Source organism: Anser brachyrhynchus, assembly GCF_964034855.1.
Source record: "Anser brachyrhynchus genome assembly, chromosome: 3".
Taxonomy (NCBI): Eukaryota; Metazoa; Chordata; class Aves; order Anseriformes; family Anatidae; genus Anser; species Anser brachyrhynchus.
In genome coordinates, this window is record NC_137696.1 from 104,867,138 (window position 1) to 104,890,375 (window position 23,238).

The 23,238-nt window shown below is 41.3% G+C and overlaps 1 protein-coding gene and 1 long non-coding RNA gene across 3 annotated transcripts in view; both read right to left on the reverse strand.

Annotated features, from left to right (window-relative positions):
* DLGAP2 (DLG associated protein 2) overlaps positions 1-23,238 on the reverse strand; it is a 463,115-nt gene that overhangs the window by 393,620 nt on the left and 46,257 nt on the right. The window lies entirely within an intron of this gene.
* LOC308193264 overlaps positions 14,771-23,238 on the reverse strand; it is a 31,081-nt gene continuing 22,613 nt past the window's right edge. Inside the window, exons 3-4 of one of the 2 annotated variants that reach the window (XR_013949503.1) lie at positions 20,269-20,329; positions 14,771-20,188 (exon numbers count right to left, since the gene is read on the reverse strand). This is a non-coding gene — a long non-coding RNA (uncharacterized lncRNA). Of the gene's footprint in view, positions 20,330-23,238 lie in introns of both variants that reach the window. The other variant, XR_013949504.1, reaches the window with a different exon arrangement.

Here is a 23,238-nt window from a genome sequence, read left to right on the forward strand (position 1 = left end):
TCTACATGCAAAACCCAAAACCCGTAGAGAAGCATAGCAGCTTTAGGAGTCAGCTAAAGACAGCTATTCCCTCCGAAGTTACAAAGTAGTCACCCCAGGGCTGCAATTGTTTAATTAATTTAAGGGTAAAATGTGGAGAGTTATTTGGCAGAAGTCACTTATCTAAAGAAATAATTGACTGAGTTATTATGATTTATTTATCTTTAAGCATCTGACTGTTTAGAGAAAACAAACAAACAAAAAAATCTAGTGCTTGCATATATATTTTTGACCAGATAAAGCAACTTCATTTTCATTCGCTAAAATGCAAAAATGCTAATAGTAATCCCTTTTCCCTCCGCGTTAATCTATTTAGCTACAAAGTATGCGAGTCCTGTGCAATGCCTAGACTGTGAGGTCTCCTAGTTGGAGATTACGGTACTACAGGGGTACAGATAAGCGATGATGTCGTGTGAGAGAAAGCAGTCCTCCAGGGGAAAAGCCTGCCCTGCCGCTGTTCCTGGCATTGTGGTGCTGTGAGGTTCCCCAGCGTGGTCGGTGCAGATAAAAGCAAGCACAGAGCAAGGCCACAGGACACCACAGTAAATGATGTCAGCCTGGAGAATTGTAAACCCTTCAGCAGAGAGGCCCTGGCTACCTCCCCGCGCTCCTCCTGCACTGAAGGCGGCCGACGGGCTGTCAGCACGCACGTGGGAATGCACACGCGCTGCAGAGACAGGTGCCGGAGTCCCCGCGATGGAGATTTCTGGTCTCCTCAGTCATTTCTCCGGAGCAGAAGTCACAGTCCTCATCATGAGTCACCTTGGATCCTAAATGGCAACCTGTTCTGCTCACAGGCCTCGGAGCTGCATCGCTGTCAGACAGACATGGATGCTGCTGTGGCTGCAGCAGCCTGCGACAGAAGCACACAGAGGGAAAAAAACCTTCCTGACTCAGGAACACCCCAAAAACAGTGCTGGAGAATGTGGAAGCACCCGGCAACTGAGGAGAGGGCTGGACCTGGTGGTACCAACATGCATCGTGCTTGTGGTGCCTCAGTGGGCAGTATTTAACCCCTCAAAGGTTTTGTCAGAGCAGAGGTGAGATGATCTTCCCGCTTCTACCTCGCCCACACACAGCTGAACAAAGCCAGTCGTGTCTTGGTCCCCCCAGGTTTTGTTAGAGGAAAGCTGAGACGCTCTGCTGGCTTTCGTCTCACCCACACACCACAAAGCCAGCCGTAACTTGGTCCCTCAGGTTTTTGTCTGGGACAGTGCTGTGGAATGCCTTTATACTGTGGCTTGTTACCAAAAGTCTTTTTAATTCACATCTTCAATAAATTATGAGATTCTAATGCACATATTATTTACACAATAATAATATATACAAGACAAATGCCAGTGAACCCTGAGTGTTATTCCTCCTTGCTGTTCTGGAACTCTGCTTGTAAAGATTTACATGTGAAGCACAGGGATCCTAAAGATTTTGATACCTGTATTTGCACTGGAGAAGCTCATCCATTAAACACATAAAACAGAGTAAAAGTCCTCCCCTGCATCTTTGTTAGAAGGAAAGTAATCTTCATTAAAAATGAAAGTTTATGGTTTTGTACCGGGTCTTGGCAACAAAACTCTCCCAATGGCCTGCTTTATTCTACTGTGTAGGAGTCACATATATACAGAGAAATTCAGTTCAGAAGTTATGAGTAAGATGAGCAAAGTTGTTTAGTTGTTTTAAGCATAAAAGTTAACTCACACACACACACACACAAAACAAAAAACCAACCAAACAAAAAAAAATCCTGTTTACCTGCATTTATGGTACTGATTTCAGAGACCTTTCTCACCGTGAATCGAATCACAACGCGTGTATCAGAAGTGAGTGGTGGGTCATGACTTGAACTAGCAACGAAGTCCCCTAAGAGTTTATAATTTATTACTGGTATAACTATGACATATGGTTGCTTTCAGAAGGTATTTGCTGTATCTAATTTCCCGTTTATTTATAGCTGAGAAATAGAAGTCACCTATACATATTTCCATCTACACACAGTGGGAAAATTGAAGTCCCCATTGTATTAGGACCAGAGTATACCTGTTAAAATTATGTGGTATTGTACTTCAAAGGTGACTTTTATAATTCTGCCACTTTGGAGCACTCTCTTTCCTCAACAGGACAATGGCAGAGATGAATCAGGTGTCTGCAATTTTATCTAGCTGTCTCCTCTGGCCAGGTGAAAGATGGCCTGCGAACTGCAAAGCAGGCACAGTTTACCCAAGTCCATTCTATCATCTTTTGGCCCAGCATACTGAGGTAGCAGCACACTACAGAATTCATGCATACACGGAACTGGGGCATTTCACTCCTGATGGACAACTGCAAGTGACGGCAGAAAAACAGAGAAAGAAGGGTTATTTTTAGGAATACTTATTTCATAGATTTAGGTTACACAAGTCTTTCATGCAAAGACAGCAAACAGAGAAGGATGTCTGAGCCTTATTCATGCCCTTAGCAATGTTTGATGGTACAGGAGGATATAGATTTCAAAACACGAAGTGACTGCCCATACCTCCATCCTCAACAAGCAAGCATTCTTATGGAAATAACAGCTTTCTCTTTAAAAACAAAATTTATCTTTATTACCCATGTTTCATTCAATATTGAACAATATGACAGGTTACGGCAAGACCCAGTCATCTGGGGAGATTTTGCTGAAGGTGAGATAAAGCAAGGATAGGTCTCAGATAGCAGGGTATAATTTTTTCAATTCCAGATGAACAGATTTTCTTCTGGTGTGGATTTTTGAAGAAGGAGTGCATAATGTGTGCAGTCGGGTTTTGAGAATACAAATGGGAAGAGCAGCAGGGCAGTTTTAATCTGTGAGCTGATGATACCATGCTGTTAAAACTGTGTTGCTTCCATAAATTTTTCTAATCTTTTATCAGCTCAGGGTCTACGTATCACTAGAAAACCGGAAGATGTATCCATAGAAAGGTTATTTTTGATGCCTATAAAGGTGAAAAGAGAGATCAAAAACCTGCACAAAGGTCTCACCTGAACTTAACGGTGCCTAGTCCTCAGCAGGTGACACTTCTCCAACACTGTGGGATGAGCCAAGAGATCTTAGATAATCCCCAAGAGCGTCAACAAAGCTGGTGATGGAGATGACAGTGTTGCCTCACCTCTTGAGGAATACGCAATGGAGGCACAATTTATCCACGATCAGGGCGACTGAGTTGCAAGTCAAACATCTGCCACACGGAGATGCTAGGCTCTTAGCGTTCAAAAGGCTGTCATGGTCCGTTATTGCGAGATGAGATGCACCTTTTGGGATGATGATTTCCTCCACTTTGCACAATTAGCAAAATGTTACTCAGATCACAAAGGGCTCTACAATTTAGCAGTCAGAGGACCTTCTAAAAAAAAAGCAAGTTCCTGCCTCTTTGCTAACAGTCGTTTAGGTGTTTTGTACAATGAAGAATTACTTTCACGGGGTCCAGTGAAATGTCCCCAGTGATCCAGTACCAGAGTGGGTTAGAGCACTCTCCCAAGAACAAAGAAGACCAAAGGTGGACACCTGACTTTGAATTAAGCAGAGTGTTCGGACCTGTCTCAGCTATATCCCAGAAGAGCACGGAAAGTACACCTTTAAAAATAAGCAATTACTCTTTCCTTCAGCTCTGTATGCTTTGGGAGTTTGCAAGGGGCAATGGGGCTGCACAGTTTTCTAGTTTTCTTACAATTTTTTTTTGCTGTTCTTTTGCAATGCTTCTAGAGCCTTCATTTCTATCAGAGAAATAAGTACAAGAACTGGTGGAAAGATAGGGAAACATTTTTGTTTGTAGATACATATGTGGAAAAACAGCTTTTATATATGTTCTTTCTTAACTATAGGCTATAATAAATGTAGTTTTAAAGGGATTTTTTTCCCCTTCCTTCTTGGCTATCCAGTTGAAAATACGTTGTTTTCAATCTGTTTATTTTTAATTCTTCCTTTCGTGCTGCTTTCAAGGAAATGTCACCTCCTGAGAACAAAAGGTTAAGACACGTAATGCTGAAATATATAATCAGTCTGCTTGACAAGCCTAGCCTGCTGAAAACATTGAAGAACAAGTAACTGACTAGTAGACAAACCATCTCCATTGGCATATGCTCCTGTTTCAGCATTTTAATTATTCTCATGGGTCATCTGACCTTCAGACACTTCAGCACTGACGTTACCACATCCCTGGTAAACTCTAGCAATTTGTGCTTGTTTGTTTGTTGTTTTGTTTTGTTTCAAGAATGGAATTCTGCCTCTTCAAACCTGAATCTAGAATTAGCAATGAAGTTGCTTGAGCCTGTTCCAACAACATGGTCCTGACAAAAATACAAAGGGGCTCTGACACTCACTATTCTTACTGCTTACTCAAGCCAAAATGCTATTAAGTTACCCAAAATGTTGGTCTGATACCAGCCAAGACTCCAAAGGGTAAGTGGCCTGTTTATTTACACAAATATTCTGAAAGGCATTTTGGTAAATCAGTGTGCAACAGAGGTGTTTGTGTGGTTTCTGAATGCGTGACAAGCATTAAAAAAATCCTTGCTATATTTGCAGGTTGTAATGATATAAAATCTTTCAAAATATTGCCCACTCAGAGTTAACAGGGAGTACACACCTGGACTCTTCTGACAGCTTAGGAAAGCACTATTGCAATGTCTCAAAAAAATTTCAGACTGCCTTAGACCAGTTTTTGTTATTTAAATACACAAAAAGCCAAGAGGTAACTGCAAGTAATTGGCTGTCCAGAGTGCTTGGAGTAAATCCTATGAAAACTAGGGTGTATGTTGCAATCAATACAGATTTTACAGAAAACAGTATGCAGTCAAATGCTAGGAATCTTTGGACGTTTCAAAATATCACCCTAGAATCTTGAAAATTTTCAATCCTTTCTGATTTTCCTGTGATTACTTTATATTATCTCACAGCAGTAATGACAACACATTTTGTTGAATTCTCTGTTTATAACACTAATAGGAGACAATTGTATTTATGAGAAAGAGCAGAAACATTATTGTCATGTGACATAATGAAGAAATTCGTATCAGTGCAAATGTGAAAAAATAAGTGTTAAATAGAATCAAAGTTTTCTAAGAAAAACTACTTTTTTTTTTTTTTTAATACTGCGGGTATTCTCCTTTGACTTAGCTCTAGGAAAGGATGCTCCTTCCAATACCATAGTGAATTTTGTGGCAGGTGAATAAACATTCCCTGTCAAAGGTGACCTGCTATTTCCTGACCATTTATTTACATGTAAGATAAAGGGAGCAAGAGGAACAGCAAAATTATGTATATGATCATATAAGGAAATGTGGTCGTTTGTATTTTTTCATACATTGGGATACTAATGGAAAAATACTTGAAGACCTCCCTCATATTCACTTATAAAAAAAATATTTCTTGCTGCAGTCTATTCAAGTTAATGGGTATGCCATAGTCTAAAAAAAATAGCATGAATGCTGGTCCACTTCTCAGTGCTGGAATCCTCGCTGGCATGTATTGTGCACTTGTCATCTTGTATAAGAAAGATTTAGAACAATTTGTAATGGGAAGCAAACACTTGGCATCCTTTGCAGGAAATCAGGCACTTAAAAGCATGAAAAATCGAAAGTCAGACTGAGGTTAAAGATTTAACAACTGGCATCAGGGATGAAACAAAGCAATAAGGCTTTGTTTAAGATATTTGCACAGTAATGTCAGCAGAGAGTAAGATTCACGAAAATTGACATGTGACTGGCGGAAGGTGTGCTTGCTCTTATACTCAGGGCAGTGATGTCCTGCTGGAGCACAGATGCTCACTGCAGTTTAGTATTTTGCTGAGATTAGTATCCTCTCATGAGTCACTTACTAGAGTCCCAATTCAGCAGTCTCTCCACATTTAATCACACACTTAACTTTTAAGTATGTGCTTTAGCATTTTGTTAGGACACAGCATAGATGTTATTAATAGTAAATGTATTATAGTAAATGTATTATTAAATTAATAAATATTTAAATTAGTGAAACTAGTAACATTCACTACATACATGTTTGGGTCATAACTTTAAAGCCAATGAGTATTTCAGCTGAGAAACTTAATGCACAACAACGTAATGCCAAAAGTAAACAATTGTCCTCATTTGCTATCATTTCTTAGATAATATTTAATTCTGTGACCAGCATGTCAAGGGAGGTGATTGTGCCCCTCTGCTCTGCTCTCATGAGGCCCCACTTGGAGTGCTGCATCCAGATTTGGGGTCCCCTGCACAAGAAGTGGGACTGTTAGAGTGGGTCTACAGGAGGGCTACAAAGACGATCAGAGGGCTGGAGCACCTCTCCTATAAAGAAAGGCTGAGAGAGCTGGGGATGTTCAGCCTGGAGAAGAGAAGGCTCTGGGAAGACCTCACTGCAGCTTTTCAATACTTAAAGGGGTCTTATAAAAAAGATGGAGAAGGACTCTTTACTCGGGTAGGTAATGACAGGGCAAGGGGGGATGGTCCTAAAACTAAAAGAGGATAGACTTAGATTAGACATTAGGTGGAAATTCTTCACTGTAAGGGTAGTGAGGCACTGGCACAGGTTGCCCAGAGAAGCTGTGGATGTCCCATCCCTGGAGGTGTTCGAGGCCAGGCTGGATGGGGTTTTGGCCAACCTGATCTAGTGGGTGGTATCCCTGCCTATGGCAGGGGGGTTGGAGTTAGATGATCTTTAGATGTTAGATGGTTGGAGTTAGGTGATCCCTTCCAATCCAAGCCATTCTATGATCTATGATCTGTGATCTAATACAGCTACGATGCTGACATCAATATCTATACCCTATGTTTTGCATCCCCTGCATCACCTTATAGGTGCCAGCCCATCTCATGGTAGTCCTGAGCATGGTTTATTACACCTTTGATACTTTTGGAGCCTTTCGCTGAGAAAGACCACACTGGACAATAGAAGATGACAACTAATTGGCTATTTTTTGGCTTATGGAATCCATAAACAGGGCTGTGAGTATGGCTACTTTGAATACTCAACATATTTCAGACTTTCTTTGCAGAAGCAAATTAGGAGAACACACTGTTGATTTCTAATTATTAGTGTCACATATATATATAATATATATGTATGATGATCATTCTTTCATTTAAGGATACTTCACTCATAAATGTAAATGTAAGTTCTGAAGGATTTGGTCAGTATTTTCCTGTTTTAGTGTCTAAGAGTAAAACTGATCCTTCAGGCACTGCTTTGACAATGAAAACATTCACTATATCAGAGGCAGTCCCATGAGGACAGCAACACCACTTCTGTTGACTCAGTCACACTGGAGCAGGTGGGTTTGGATTGAGAAGATAGGCGTTGCCACCAGTATAAGCAAAACAGGGATATATAGTGTATGTTCCTGTACTTAAAAATTTAAAGTTTTTATTTCATACAATGTTAGTAAAATGAAAGAGTTTGCATTTTCTCGTTCTTAATTTGTGTTGTTTTGTAATTGGCTTATTTATCATTTTTAAACTAATGCTGGTTACATTTACTTTTTTTTTTTTTAAACTAATACAAACTAGAAGAGAATTTGGCACTACTCTCTAAAGAGCTACAACAATGTAGGAATGAGAAAGAAAGTGTGCATAACCATTCCTGGGATCTGGGGCATAATGCTTTGCTCCCTGCTGCTTTGCCTGGCACCACAAGCCCAAAGAAGCAAAAGCCATAATGTTTAAATAGTTCAATGGTCAAACTTGGCTCTACCAAGTGGTGCAAAACAATCATTGCTGAAGTATCACAGAACAGCTAGACCATAAAAATGAACCTGGCTGTAGTTCAAATTAACGCAGTAGTCTTTCACAGTATCAGTACATTACTAATAGCATTTGTTATAGTAACAGCTAGGAGCAATAACCTTTTGTTCTTCTAGTTTACACAGACATTTTCTGATGTACTATAGTGAATGATACCACAACAAACTAGAGGTGTTTTTTTGTTGGTTTTTTTTTTTTTTTTCAATGAGGGGTGATCAGATAAACAAGAACACAGAAAATGTGAATGTACAGCCTGAACCACCTGAATTTTGGGTGCTATTGTACTTCAGAAAAGCATTATTAGTTTGTGCTTTTACCAAACAGGCAATTACCTTATATATTTCTATGTACACCTTTACAGCCTACATGGTATCCTAGGTATGTTATTCAATAAACTCTAAAAATAGCAGAGTAAATAGACAAAACAGCAACTCCTTAGTCTTCCCACATTTTACCTGATTAGACAGCATTATAGCTTTCACAGCAGCAAATACTATAATTAAGTCTATCAATTTCATTACATCTTCACTGTGTTCACCTGCTCATTCTCCTTCTCCAAAATTATCCTTCTATAGCTGGTTTCATCCAAAGTAGCATCTGGGATCTGTGATTATAGTGTTGGCTTTATTGTGGCTGCTGGTTTGGGGAAGTCCATAAAAAACCTGTTCATCCCCCTGAGTTAGGTATATGGGACAAAAGAAAACAAAGACGGGTTCACATGCAGACTAGGGGACGGTCTGCTTTGGGACGGCTGTTGAGGTTCCTGCCCCTCGCTACCCACACCGTCCTCGTCACAGAAGTCATGTCCACATCGGAGGTAGCTCAGCTATCAGACCATCAAGCAGTATTTGCTGAGCTGTCCCTGCTTGCAGCATGGAGTTCTGGAAGGTGATTAAAAGGGATGAGAGCCAATGTTGCCGGTAGCAGAAGAGGCCATCCCACTCCTTCCACCCGCTGCCCCGACACCTTCTCATATGCTCATTTGGCTGCTTATCAGGCCTATGCTGAGCCCATTCACTTTGCTGGCAGAAAACGAATCCAGAAATAAATTAATAAAAAAGTAAGCTAATTTCTGCTGGTTACTGAGCTAGATCACCTTCAGGGAGAGGGCAGGACCACACAGCCCTGGCTGAGGGGAGGTGAGATGGAGCAGAACCACCGCGCCTGATGCCAGCAGGCCAGCGGCCTGACAGACATGAGCTCTGTGCTCACCCTCCGACTTCACCCCAAGTGCTGATTTTTACAGCAAACCCTTTTGTTAGGTGTTTAAAAGATAAAGCGAGTCCTTTAGATGAGACAGCCCTAGATCTGAGGGGACAGTGACCTCGGCAGGAGGAGTGAAGGCAAGAAGCACGTGGAGGCAGCCCAGGGCCTCAGCCTGCCTGGCTCAGCTGAGGCAGATCACAACCTTTCTTCTCCCTTCAAGAGAAAACTTGAAAGAGCTTAAACATAAAAAATCTAAACTTGACAGGAAAGAAAAACAGCAAATTCTGCAAGAATTGGAGACAGGAGTAGTCAGAAGAGTTTTCAGCTGAAATCTGCTTAGCATGATGAAAAGCAGGCACCGGGCCTGGCTGTATCAAACCCTCCTAGGGGAAACCCACGTTGGAGCCCTTACACCATCAGCTACACTTTGATAAGAACAAAGGTCATATCTCATAGTGTTGATATAGCCAAAACCAATTTAAAAAAATAAATAATCAAAATCACAAACTAATAATCAGGTTTCCAGAGAATTATCTGTGCCCAACACTGTGGCTGTCATTTTTGCCTTCTTTTTCCTTCAAACGTATCTGATTTTTTTCAAACCACCAGGACAGTGAAACTGCTATATGTGAATGACTCCTTCTTGTGAAAAACTCTTCTGTGTTCTGTAAGCATTATAGGAGCTCAAAAATTATGTAGATACCTCTTCTGAGATTGCCAACGGAATTTATGTGCAGTTTGTAAAATGTACGTGAGGTTATAAAACTTCCATATCGCTGAAAATATTTATGCATGTGAAACCTGCTACTTCTGGTAACATTTCCATTAGGTAACTCCCAGGACAGTGAAAGATTATTACACCCTGAAGACATCCATACAGGTAAGATGATCATGAAGCAAAAGGCAGGTGAAGGACCAGGCATGACTGGGTAGAGCAGTTCGCTGCATTTTTCTTCAGAGAGAACATGTGAGGCAGGGAAATTTCCCTGGATAGCTTCTGCATTTCATTCGGTGACTATCTAAACACAAATACACGAGATAGCCCAGGAAGCAGGGATCAGAACCACACACCGTCGCTGCCAGCGGAGAGCCCTAAGCAGACAGCTGCATCTTCCTTATCTCCTCCCGGAGAGCAGCTACATTTCAAAAGAAAAGCAATACAGAGTTTTTCTTCTCAAAAATGACCTATAGCAGTTACAAGACTTATTATGACTCATGTTTAAACCTCCAAGGGCTGAAAATAAGACTTCTTCAGCTGCCAGGGAAGGAAACTACTCTGTAATAAGCTAGGGCTAAGATATACCCTGTGAATTCAGCTCCTGGAGACAGGCACCTGACTTAAGATCCTTTCAGATCTGGACCCGAGAGTCTTAACTGCATTCCCTAACTGCACTTATCTAACATTTTTCATTAGTCAGCTGCTCCAAAGCAGGTCTTGTTCTTGTACTGCACACAAAGATCATTTTTCTTTAGGCAGATTGCTCTTGAATTTAATGTTAGATGTTGTAGCATATGGACCCATTTGCAGATAAATTCACAATATCTTACAAAATTCTGGCAATGGAATAACATTCTGCTGTATGTGCTTTGGCCTCAAGAAATCTTCTTGTGTGCTAAGTATAAGTATTATAATATTAAAATGAATATATTTGATCTCTCATTCTGTCATTATAGATTATCATTATGACCTTACGCTAATGTGCTATCTTCCACATGTCCAGTGATTTACAAGGCTCCCTCATGCCTTTAAACAGGCTGTTAAATATGCAACAAAAGCATTATATCTCTCCATTTCCAGTCTAATCATGTATTGCTGCATCTCTGTTCTTTCCTGAGGCTTTTCTGTTTTCCAGAAACCAGGGGCTGTAGTTACAAAAGACTAATGTAATTGGTGCCTATTTCTCTACAACATCCCGTGTAAGATGGCAGAGGACAGCAATAACACATCATTAAAATCAGAAATACACCGACTCACTTTTAAAAACCTTTTTCTTTTTATTAGTCAGATAGTGGCTTGGAAGAGGAAATGAACAACGGTTCTTTAGAGCATCTTCAACGGTCCTTTGTAGTTCACATCCAAAGCACTGGCAACTGAACTGTTAATGCATGTTTTCTAGAGAAGAATTGAGTAGACTTGTCCTTTGCTACTCTTTTTTTTTTTTTTTTTTCCCTCAGAAATGCTGTGGAGCTCTTACAGAAGTCCCAATCCCATGCTCCAGATGGGAGAGCATGATGGCTCACTCTCTACTTATGTGTTTGGGTTTCTGTCCAACAAACAGTGACGGTCTGGCCTGAGTACTCAGTTGAAGGTGCTGGGAAATGCTCCAAAATCCCCCAGTTCAGATGTGCCCAGAGAAGCTCTTCTGGCTATATTTGTTACTTTTAGCATCTCATGCAGTCACGACTGAAACACATCTCACACTGATTTCAAAGGGAAGCTAGATGAATCCATACAATGAAACTGACATTTGCATCACACTGACCTTATGTTTTTATAAACCTATGCATCTTTACCCCTTCCAGAAGGGCTAGAAACAGGTACTTTGGCTACTTGCTTTGTGGTGGTCGCTGCTGTTTGAACTCTACTAAATGAGCTACTCAGGGAGGTTATGTGGAGCAGCTGCTGAGCTAAAACACCAAGAAGAAATGAATGGTGTGGATAAGAAGCTACAACAGCATTTGCAACTGGCAGCAAGAGGTCTGGAGGAGATATCTGGTCCGTGCGGAGTAACGGGGAGAAAGATTTTGAGGCACGGTAGAAAACAAAGCTGATGAGAGAGGAAGAAGGAGAGAAACAACCTCAGAGGCATCCACAATGCATATTGCTATAGCTCATTCAGAGTTAGCTCAGGTGCTAGAGGAAGGTGGCATACAGGGCTCCAGCACTGCTGTGGCTCGAACCGCCGCCCTAGGGCTAGTTTTGGAGGAGTACAGTGACAGCCAGCTTGTTCCTTTTCCCTGTGATGCAGTGCCTGTGACACGGTGAGATAACGAGTTGCAGCATGGGGAATCCCACGACTTTCACGTCAAGCAGCAACCAGGCAAGGCGTGCCAAGAGACACTGCACTCCGTCAAAGCCATCGGGAGTGCAGCAGAGGTTGGTGCAAACATAGCAGGGATCTGCCCGCTGAGAGCTGTAAAACAGACAGTGGTTGCTGGAGGATGACCAGATCAAGCAGCAAAGGAAGATCTGGAGACAGACCCAGGGTGTGGAGAAGGCTGGGAAGGGAAGACAAATTCTGCAGCCTCTCAGCGAAGCACAGTCCCAACACAGTGCAGGCTTTCCCGCATAAGCTCTGCCCAATGCCTTGGTGCTGGCTTTCTTCTTTCCTTAAAGTCTGGTGTCTTAAAAGTAAAGACAAGAAAGGTGCTACAGGGAACGTATCATCTGCTGCTCTTTAAACACCACCATCGAGAACTGAGCCACCTACTTGTATCTCCCTACCTTTTAAAGCTGAATTGTCAGCTTTTGCCCAACTGGCAAAAAATTTGAAATGTGGCTTTGAAGGACTTGCTTAGGACTGCTGCCACCTTAGTGAGTGCTCAGCTTGTGGAAATGTTAGGCTGCATGTCTTGGTGGTGATGAGCACTGGCATGGCCACAATTTGCTCTAACACAAATGCCAGAAATAGAGGGACATACAAATCTTTTGAAAGGTTGTTATGGCTAAGTACAGACGAGTGTTGTAGAAAGAAGGCCTTGGGATGTGAGCTCTTGATAGAGTTACCTACAAGGACTCTTGTTGATGTCTCTGCTAAGGAACGGTCAACGGGGTGTGAAGAAACGGCTCCTGGCCTGTCTCAAAACTAGGTTCAGTTCTGAGGTTGAGTCCGAGTACAAGATATTTCCAGTACAAAGTATACAAGGTATTTCAAAGCTGACTCCCAAGCATTCTCTAATTTATTTTTATTTTTATTTTTTGAATTTTCAGTGGTCTATCTCCTAGAGAAAGCAGCATATCTAAAACGTATAGATAGTAAGAAGAAAAAAAAATGTTTTTGAAAGCAAATGCTGGCTCAAGATAAGGGCAGTTTGATATGGGAGTCATGCACGGGTCAGAGGATTTAGTGCCAGGTTGCCAGCAATGACCGATATTATAGAATCATAGATCATGATGTCATAGAATATGATATGAAGTCTTCCATGGGATTTAAGCTGTTCATCTTGGGATTTGTGCCTTTAGCTAAGCTGCACCTGGTACTGCTTTTGAGGAATGTAAGATAATCATGACATTTACTTTGCCTTCATACAAATTTTTATCATTTTTATTTAGATTATTTGCTGTAAGAGTGACTCTGTACAGACAAGCTTTCTCCTAGAAAAGAAAACGTTATGATTTGTAATGAGCAATGCCAAAATGTTAAGAGTTCAGAACTGCCAGCTGCCTCACAGATGTGTTTAAAAGGTTTGCTCAAAGTGGACTTTGCCTTCTGTGCTCTTCCACTGTTCCCCAGGTAGGTGCTGGTAATTTTAGCAGCATCAGCAGCTTGAAGAAGTGGTGTGGAGCCCAAGGAAGATAAAAAGTGGCTACAAATCCCAAAACCCTCTGCCTGGTACCTTCAGAACCAGAAACCCAGAAGCCCTGCCTGGTGCCTTCAAACCAAGGTGGGCCACGAGCCCGACAGCTCACTCTGGTGGCCATGAAGGTCATTTCTCACTTGAGGGCTACAGAAGCTAGACAGGGCAGATCGAAGCAAGATGAATGCCTGGTACAATGATGAATCAATTGCACGCTACCATCAAAAGAAGGCTATGGGATGTGGGTGGTGTGAGCTGCCCCAACAGGTAACACACAGCTCATGGGCTGGTCACGCCTGATCTAGGAGACTTGTACAGGCACATTAAAGCAGAAATATGCCTGAGTGAATTAACTTTTGAAGGATGGCAGCCCATCACTACAAAGATTATATTTGCACATATATATGTGCCTCATGCATATGAAAGGCTGATGTCAAGTTCTTTAATAGTGTGGTTTCTGTGGCTTGATTTATTGCCCATATGAGTTAGCTAGCCTTTATTTTTTAACTTTTTTTACAGTCTTTCCCCCTCCCCAAGGGGGCTGTAGGGACAACATTATGAAACTGAAGCCTAGCACATCTCACATTTTAATGTGAAGGCTTTAAATTATTTGAATTTAAATAAATATGGAAAAATGTTATCTCTATTCATCTTTTTTAGTATTCCCTATTTCTTGTGCTGAAATTTTCATTCATTCAGTAAGATTGCTGACTCATGATTTTATTTTACTTTCCCATTATTTTTCTTGAAGATCCAGATCATTAAACCAGGAGATTGCAAAATAAACATAACTTTCTTAACTAAAAAGTTTTCTAATCCACAGTTGCAAAGAAAAGCTTGAAAACATGAAGCAAATGAAACCCAAAGGCTCACAAGCCAAGTAGAAAAACAAACTGCAGAAGTATTTTTAAAGGAAAAAAAAAAAAGCCACATCATTTTTAAACAATCCCATGATTTTTTGAGACTGACTCATGATTTGTAATGTTTAAAGTTGGCAATACTGATACCCTGTGATTTAGATGACTAATCACACACTGAAAAGCTAATAATCAAAGTAAGCAGTTTGTGAAGTACCCACAGACTAGCAAATATGTATCTCAACTACTCAGCAAAGGCTTATGCATAAATTGACAACAAATAGAATCAGTTTATATAACTGCTTCACAAAGAGAGAAAAGAGCTAATCAGTTAATCAGTTATTTTATTTGTATTGCATAATGCTACCAGCTGCAGCAGCGAGTGCGAACAGGAGAGAATATGGAATAGACCCAATAAGAGGAGAGCGTTTAAGCAATGCGTTCACAGGGAACAGGGAAGGATGTGCAGGGTTCAGCAAGCAAAATTCGAGAGTGAAAACTGACTGAAAGAAGACTGCAGTGATGCTGCACACCAGACAGGAAAATACGTGGGGGAAGGAGGGAAGCAAGTACAAATGAGTCAGGAGACAAGTGGTCAGCTGGCTGCAGACAGCTAAACCTCGGCACAGTGTGGAATCCATGGAAGACGATGAGTAAAAACAAAGAGAATTGAAGGAGTAGAGAAAATGTCATTCAAAGGCAGGTGGAAGCAACAGGGCCGAATCCTGGCTTCTCAGTGGGTTTTCTGATTAGATCGCTTGTTAGTGTGCAGTAGTTCTCAGCTGGATTCTTGCTAATCTTTTATCTTATCTGATATTAAACAGGCAGCAGAAGGAAGCACATTTAGGGCGTGCTCAGTACCAACTTTGTGTCCTAACAAGAAGATGGATTCTTTTCTGAAACATCGCTTATAGCAAAATGGCATTCATAGAATTTAAACCATCTACAGGTGCTGATGCTGCTCAAACAGCTAACGTCCCTCAGAACAAAAATGGTGAAAAAGGACGACCTGAATTTCAGAAGCTCCTTAAAGAGAAGAAATATAGTGGATGTGGCAGAACTTAATTTGTTGACTTGGGAAGATAGAAAACAAACAAATTTTGAAAAGAAGCACTACACATTTTTGTAGCTACTTCATTAAAAATTTAACAAACATGCAATTTTATAACTTCTTTATCTAAAATTTATAACTTTTTATTTAAAATTTATATTCTCTTTATCTAAAATTAAATAGGGTTGTTAGTAGTTTTAGATTTTTTTCCTGCAAAGGCATATTTAATTACAAGTCTGCCAAATGGCAAAATTTTCTTTTGAAGAACATGATATAGACAGGACATTACATTAGCAGGATCTCTAGTCTGATCCTGTATGGAAGCTTCCATATCCCTAGGGATAAAAAGAAACAAACAAATAACAACAAAAAATGCACTATTTGAAAACAAAGGTCAAATCAAAGCAAGCAAAACCAAGAAATTTGAGTGAATGAGGCTGAACGATCCTTCTGTATTAGGGCTTTCTATAGAGGCTGTCACCTATCAGCCATCGCTGGAATGTCTGAGGTGCTGCGTAACTGCAGCGGATGCTAAAATCTGAGGGGAAATTACAGGCTAAATGGGAAAGACAGAGGGACGTATTTCACAGCTGTCAGCCAGATAGGAAAGATATTCCACTTCTTACTCCGGCTGGAGAGCAGCTCACATTTCCATGGGGCTTGGGGGTGACTGAAGCGCACAAACTCATTCACGAGCTGCTCTCGCAATGCAGCTTTTTGAAAATGCTGTCGCAGTGTGCACAGGAAGGGGAAGGGGTGTCAGCAAAATGAATCCCTTAGTGAGAACCAGGAGTAGGGTCACTGAAACTGAGTACTGTCACAGGATACATTTTGGATTCACAGCCTGTCTATTTCACTTTATATTTTTAAAAAATGCCTGAACATTAACTATGGCACTCTAGCTGCAGGAGACCATCCTCTGGTGACAGCCTTCTACCTCTGTTGACATCGTCTCTTAATTACCTGCAAGTGTGAGGTTTAGTCAGAAATATTTATATAGAAAGGCGTGAAAGCACACAAAGGAAACCATATTTAAATAAATATGTTTGAGGGGGGCAGAGGAGTCAGTGACTAAAAGGCCTAACAATGTGTCATGCAGGGAAAAAAAACAAAGAGCACGTACATCAGGTGGACAGAAGTTGCTGTAAACACTAGCAAAGAGCAGCTTGCTATGCAAAGCACTGCCAACACGCTGACAGAACAGCCCTGTGTATTTTCAAGGGTGCTTTTAACATCCAGAACGCTTCTATGCATCTATTTTCCTGAAGCAAGCCATTCATATTTTTGATGCAAAACATGCAAAAATTAGAGTGAAATCAATCTTCATTATTCTGCCTTGGCAAATAGACTTTGAACAGCACATCCTGCATATTCCACTTGCTCTAACTACTCATAACTGTTGAATATGTGTTTACATTGTACTGCTTCATATTGTTCCCACCTAGCTCACTTCTCCCTAGGTGCCTGTAAACTAACATGCTGATCTAATAGCAGACATTAAATATGACAGTTTGTGGATCTGCCTAGGTGAACTCATACATTTCTATTTTATTTCATGAACATTTTGCAAGCTTGTAGCCTTGTTTATGGTTTTTATTGCACCCTTGAATCATTTGTTTTGTTTTAAGGAAAGGAGATATTGATATATGAGGGATGGTTTGCATGTTCTTCCCTCTTGTATTTTGCCTAAGTATGATTAATGTAATAATAACTTTGCCAGGATCCTGCTTAGCCCTAACTTAAACTTTCACAGTCCCTTATGAATGCAACAGCAGTCCAGAATATGGACATGGGAGAACAGGAAGAAATTGTGCACAAGCTGTTGGGAGACGAGAGTCTCAGCACGGCTCGGGAGGGCAAGAGGAACTGCACCACAGAGCTCAGCTCTCCAGCAGAGACATCAGCCTTGGCGTTTGCATCCTCAAGAGTCTTCAGGTGCTGCCAAGGGCCAGGTCAGGGCCTCCAAGGGTTTGGACAGAGCTCAGGGAGTCCAGGAGGACCAGATCTTCTCAGCACTAGAAGGTTACAAGGGGAACTTTGGACAGCAGAGAATGCCACTGCTACAGAAGCAGTAGCCCAAGAGCACTGCCTGGTGCAGCAAGCTCTGGTGTCATCCTGCAGAGGAGACGTTCCCACCAATGATCTAACCTAACATCAATAAAGAACCTCTTTTATTCCAGGAAATGCTCTGCCCTTGTGATTATTAGCTCTATCTGGCTGATGTCTTCTCTCAAAAACTGTAAAACATGGACATCAAATGAAAATTTAAAAAAAAAAAAAAGGCACAACTTTATGCATGAACATGAATTCTTGTACTTCACTCTGCATGACACCTCACAAAAAGCTGCCTGGCATCCACCATGACCTCCTCCTTGTTTTACTCCCCACGCCTCATGTGACTGCATGCTCTGCAGACTCTAAAGCGACCACAGAAGCCTCCCTAAGTAATGTTCTTCACCGAAAACCTGTTAGCCTTTACCAGATCTGTGCTTTGTGCTACAAAAAGAAATTACAGGCAGTCATCACACAGAACCAGCAGTGTGCATTTTACAGCTGAGAACTGCCAGGATACTTCCACCCTTACCTTCACACTTACCTAAGGATCAATGATCCTTATGGATCCCTTCCAACTCGGGATATTATATGATTCTATGATTACCTTCCTTCACCGGTCCATGATGGGTTTAGATCCCTTGAAGCACAAGCAACGTATCGTTTAAAAATAAGTGACCGTGCCCTGAAGGAAAACGTAAGAGGAGACAACCAGCACTGTCACACTGCAAAGGCTCTAGGCCAAGGTGTGCAGTGGGCGAGCTCCTCTCCTAGCAGCAGTGGAGCTGGGGATGAGATGGGAGCCCATGGGTGATCAAGAACCTGCCACGCAGGCAACAGACAGGCTCAAAGAGCTGCCAAAAAGGCTGCGAGCAGCAAAAAGCCAACCAACCACAGCTGGATAGGTGTTGTAGAAACATCGGATGGGATTCATATCTGCTTGGTTGGGATTCAGACTCTGTTCAGCTGTCAGAAAGCAGTATGGCTAAATCTTGGTTTGTCACCCTGGATACTCTCCATAGGCAACAGAAAGAAGCAGGCACCCTAAGAGAGTGATCCAGATGGGTTTCTATGGCAGAGAGATGAGCCATCTCGGAAAGTCTGTTCCCTCCATTGACTGCAAAGGCTGACTACACAGGATCCACAGCAGTGCACTCTGCCGCTCAAAATAAATCGAAAGGAATTCATCAAAGTTAGACTAACTATAGATATATTTTTTAAATCGCTCGATACATAATGCTGGATTTTTATGGCTCCTGAATTTTGAAAACAAATCACTTATCCCTGCTAGTTTAAATACCACAGTCACCTGTCAGTCAGTTTCATGTTTTGCTTCTTTTATATTATATGATAAAAGGCGCAGATTTTTATTATAATACTTACAATTATAAATATATTCACACGCGTGTATATTTAGCCTACATATACACATAAACATGAAAACTTTTTTAAATTCCACTGCAAGTCTTCACCATCAAGTTTGTTTTTTTAAAAAAGCTTACATATGAATATTTACATTTGAAAGAGTGCTAGGAGAGATTTACAATATGCTTTTTAATAAGCTGTATCTCAAATGCATATAATTGCATACATCTCATTTTTGCTTTTTTCAATAGACTGGCATAATCCATTTTATATTTTGCTGGGCTCTTGTGCAGCGATCAATTTGCAGTGATTTCAGTGGGCTTTGGATTGGACTTTGTGTTACCTTATTAACACAGGTAGCCAAGCTCACTTCTATTTTATAATACTCCCCTCTGTTAGGAGCTGGAATAGCAACGGTGTCACTGAGAAATGCCATACAATTTACCTGTAGGGCAAGACACATCTCTTGGACGGACACGGTTAGAGACTAATACATTCATTTGGAAAGAAAACTGTAATCGTAGAAGTCACAGGCTGGAAGTGAAGAGCAGTCAATGTAGTGGCTCCTCTCTGCTTTCTCAGCTGCTCCATTCTGCATTTCTACCTAGGCTGATATCCACACTGCAAGCTCCACACGAAGAGCTCTGGGCAAATCCCCAAGTCCCAAACCACAACTCTGTTAATTTAACTTAATCTCCAGCCCCAGGTTCTTGCTGTGCCTTTGCCTGCAAGGCAGAAAAACATGCTCCTGTCAGACACCTTTATCCTGCTCGAGTGCTCATATTGTCACCTGGTGTCCCCTCCACGGCCCCTTCAGTCTGAGCAGCTGGAGCTCCTGGCACTGCCCTCACCGAGCTCCAGTGCTGGGACATCTCTTGAGGACCTGCAAACCTGCTGTGAAAGGCCAACAGCAGACCACGGAACTCTGTCAGCAGTCCTGCCAGTTCGGGACAAAATTTTTTCTCAGATTCTTCCTCATCGCCCTCCCTTATACGTTCAAGAAAGCAATAGCTCCGCAGCTGGAACATTTACCTCAGCTCACCTCCAGGCAGCTCTCCACACCTACCGCACGGCCTCCCCCCCGTACTGCCTCCCAGGACGGCCCTTCCCTTTCTCTGCTAACAGCCTTCATTCCTTGTCCTCGATTCCTTACGTGGCACTTGGGTTAATCACAACAAATCCTTGAACAGAAACTGTTTAGAGAAGAACTCACATCACTTCCCAACATCTGTGTGCCTTCCTCAAACTTTACCAACCATGTTTTCACACAGACCATTGCCGAAAACACGGAATAGCTTTCATTCAATAACCGGTCTCTGCAGATCCACTCAAGGAAAAGACACGATCAAACCTGCAAATGAGACAGTTGTTTATCCCTCTTACACATCTCCAGGTTTTAATCAAAGTACCCTGCGATACCAAGCCAAATACCTTGGAGAAATGAAATTGTCTCTGTATCCACACAGTTGCTTCCATCAACCAATCTATAATCCTGTCAAAGAAAGATAACACATTTACTTGACAAGATTCCCTTTCCATCAAACCATATTGACTGATATGATTTGTATTTTCTAACCATCCTTTCCAAGGTAACCATTCCAGCATTTTACTGGAATCTGAATTCATACAAGGGGTCAGTTTCTAGGTCCTGTTTTCTACCCTTTTTAGACATTTGAACTGCATTAGCACTCCTCCAATTCTCTGAAATTTTCTTAGCTCCCCAGGATCCACACTGGTGATTCAGAAGTTGCCTCAGCTACTTTCTCCATAACTCTTGGGAGCAAATTACCCAGAACTGACAACCTGGAAGAGCCTGGAAGATTTCCATCATCTGAGGCAGGCTCACAGCTTTCACAGAGAGCTGTCTGCATTGTGCCGAGACAACGAGAGAGCTCGGCCACTTCGGAAACAGAAAGGGAAGGAAATCAGGCAGAGCTGGGGATAAACAAGGGACACCCTGAAGAGTCAGGGTTATCGGTCCCATTGCTGTTGTTCCTATGCACCCCTCCTCAGCAGCTGGGGTGCACACGGCCAGCCCAGCCTTGGAGAGGCTGCACAGCATCACCAACAGCCCATCTAGCTTTCCATGGCCATCACATACCCAGAGCCTAAAGCCAGCGGCTCTTTTGTGGCACTTAAACCATCTGCTTGACCTCTAGACAGAGCTGACCCAACTTGTGTCTTACTTTTTTTTCTTACCGTGCACTGAAATGACCCAATGATCTCTTCGCTCTCAGTATGCGTTTGAAAAGTGCTCTAACTGGCTAGTTGGTTATTGAGATTCATGGGCACTTTCAATAAGTTTTATTATTCATCCACAGCTTGTAATTTACATTGCTACCAGTTTTCTTCAGTATAGCCATACATATACCACAGCAATATAAGTTGTTGCGTGCGTTTATTACCATTTTGCCATTTTCTTCTACATAAAATCATAACTGGCGAAATTATAAACCAAAGAGACCAGGAATTTGCCACTCTGTCATTGCTACCTGTCTACACAGTTCCATCAGAACATGCACAATTCCAGATTGGTTTCTTGAGAAGTACTGCTAGTTACACAGCTTTTACTGCAACTACTACTAAGCATAAATTCAATGGAAGAAAATGAGGAAACCAAACTAGAGTCACAGTAGAAGAAAATAAGGAGAAATAATTTAGATGTTACCATGAGGACGGGAAGGAAATCGAAGGACAAGGATTTGTCTTTTGTCTTTTAAACGAGGTATTTTGTCTGTCAGACTCATTCATCTTATACAAAGAAGAGGAATAATATACATTTCCAAGATAAAATCAATTATGCATTATCTTAGAGTTGTACAATCTGATTCTCACAGAGGCCTTAATACAACTTACATGTAGCATAATTCTTATTCCAGATCTCTGAACAAAGCTAAATTTCACTGACAGTTCATTGTGCAAATTCCAATTTACAGTCAGTTTTTCCAATATTCTCAGAGAGTATAAAATTGCAAAGGCCATCTCTGCTTGAACCAGAATATGAATTTTGAAATATAATAAAAATAAAGTAGCAAATTAAGAGACCCATTTGATTCAATTCATTATCTCAGAACACTTTTGCTTAAAATACCCTCCCATATTTTATGTCAGTTTTTTAAAGGAGTGAAAAAAGTTTTTTTTCCTCAAAAACTTCTGAACTGTGGCCAATTTAGCTGCACTTTAATTAGTTTCTTAATTTATCTCCATTATGAAATAAAATAGGGAAATAACTCTTGTTTCTGTATTCCATTAAAATGGTCCTGTACAAGTTAAAGACTATTTTGTTATTATGGTATTCTAAGTTTTAAGCAACTTATTTTTGTAAAAGCTAAAAATAACATATCACACTTTAAATAATCTTTATTTGCCAAATTTTGGAAGAACTCACAAAGGTACATCAGAACTTGCTGGAAAATTTACAGGGTTTATAATGCTTAACCCATTTTCAAAGGAAAAGATGATCCTTAATCAGTTCATTTCCCTTTCCAAGAAGACTTTTTTAGAAACACAGCCTCTTTTTTTAGCATGAAGCATTTCAGACAGTTGAATTTGAGCTTTTTCTTGACTATCCTAGCTGTGATCATGTTGTATTTCAAGAGTGTTCTCACTGGCAAGTTGGTGGCCAGCCTATTTCACTCATTCACTCTGAGCAGACCTATTCCAATTAAATCATGCTCTTGACATCTCTTACGCAAGTTGGAGATGGAAGGAAGAGAAAAGAAAGCTACAAGGTACTGGGAAAGTGAGCCTCACTGAAGCAAGGCAAAAGATTATTTTGAAAGTGTGTCCTACCCTGGACAAAATTTTGCTTTGAGAGCATGGACAAGGTAAGGTGCATTCACTCAGGGTGTCCAGAGCTTTTCTTTTTAAAAGGACTATCACAAAAAAAGCAGAATCACGCAGTCCCTACACAGAACAGCTGAGTGGCGTGCATACAGAAGAAATGTGAAATTTCAGGCAACAATGAGAAGTGCATCAAGCCAGCTATGTGTACCGTGCTTCTTTAGCAATAACCATTACTTTCTAATGAATAAGACGTTTTTCAAGTTGTCCTCAGTGATAGTATTTTATGGGGAAAAAATGTCCAGAATAAAGCGTAGGGAGGTAAGCAATCATCAGAAGAGCATTAATTGTAATGGTCAGTACAGAACCACCAATATATCCCTCAAGTCTACTAGATGAGGGAGTATTCACAGCATCCATACCTGATGAGAAGGACTGACACAAACCCAGAAACCCCTGCAAGATGCCCTAAGGCAGCATGGCCAAGCCCAGCCACTTGCTGCCAGCTCCTGTGGATGACAAGAGATGCTCCCTCCACACTTGTGCCTCCAGGGACCTGTACCAGGAATCTCTTTGCTGCCTCTCTGCCTCTACTGTCCCTCAGTGGACATGGACGGG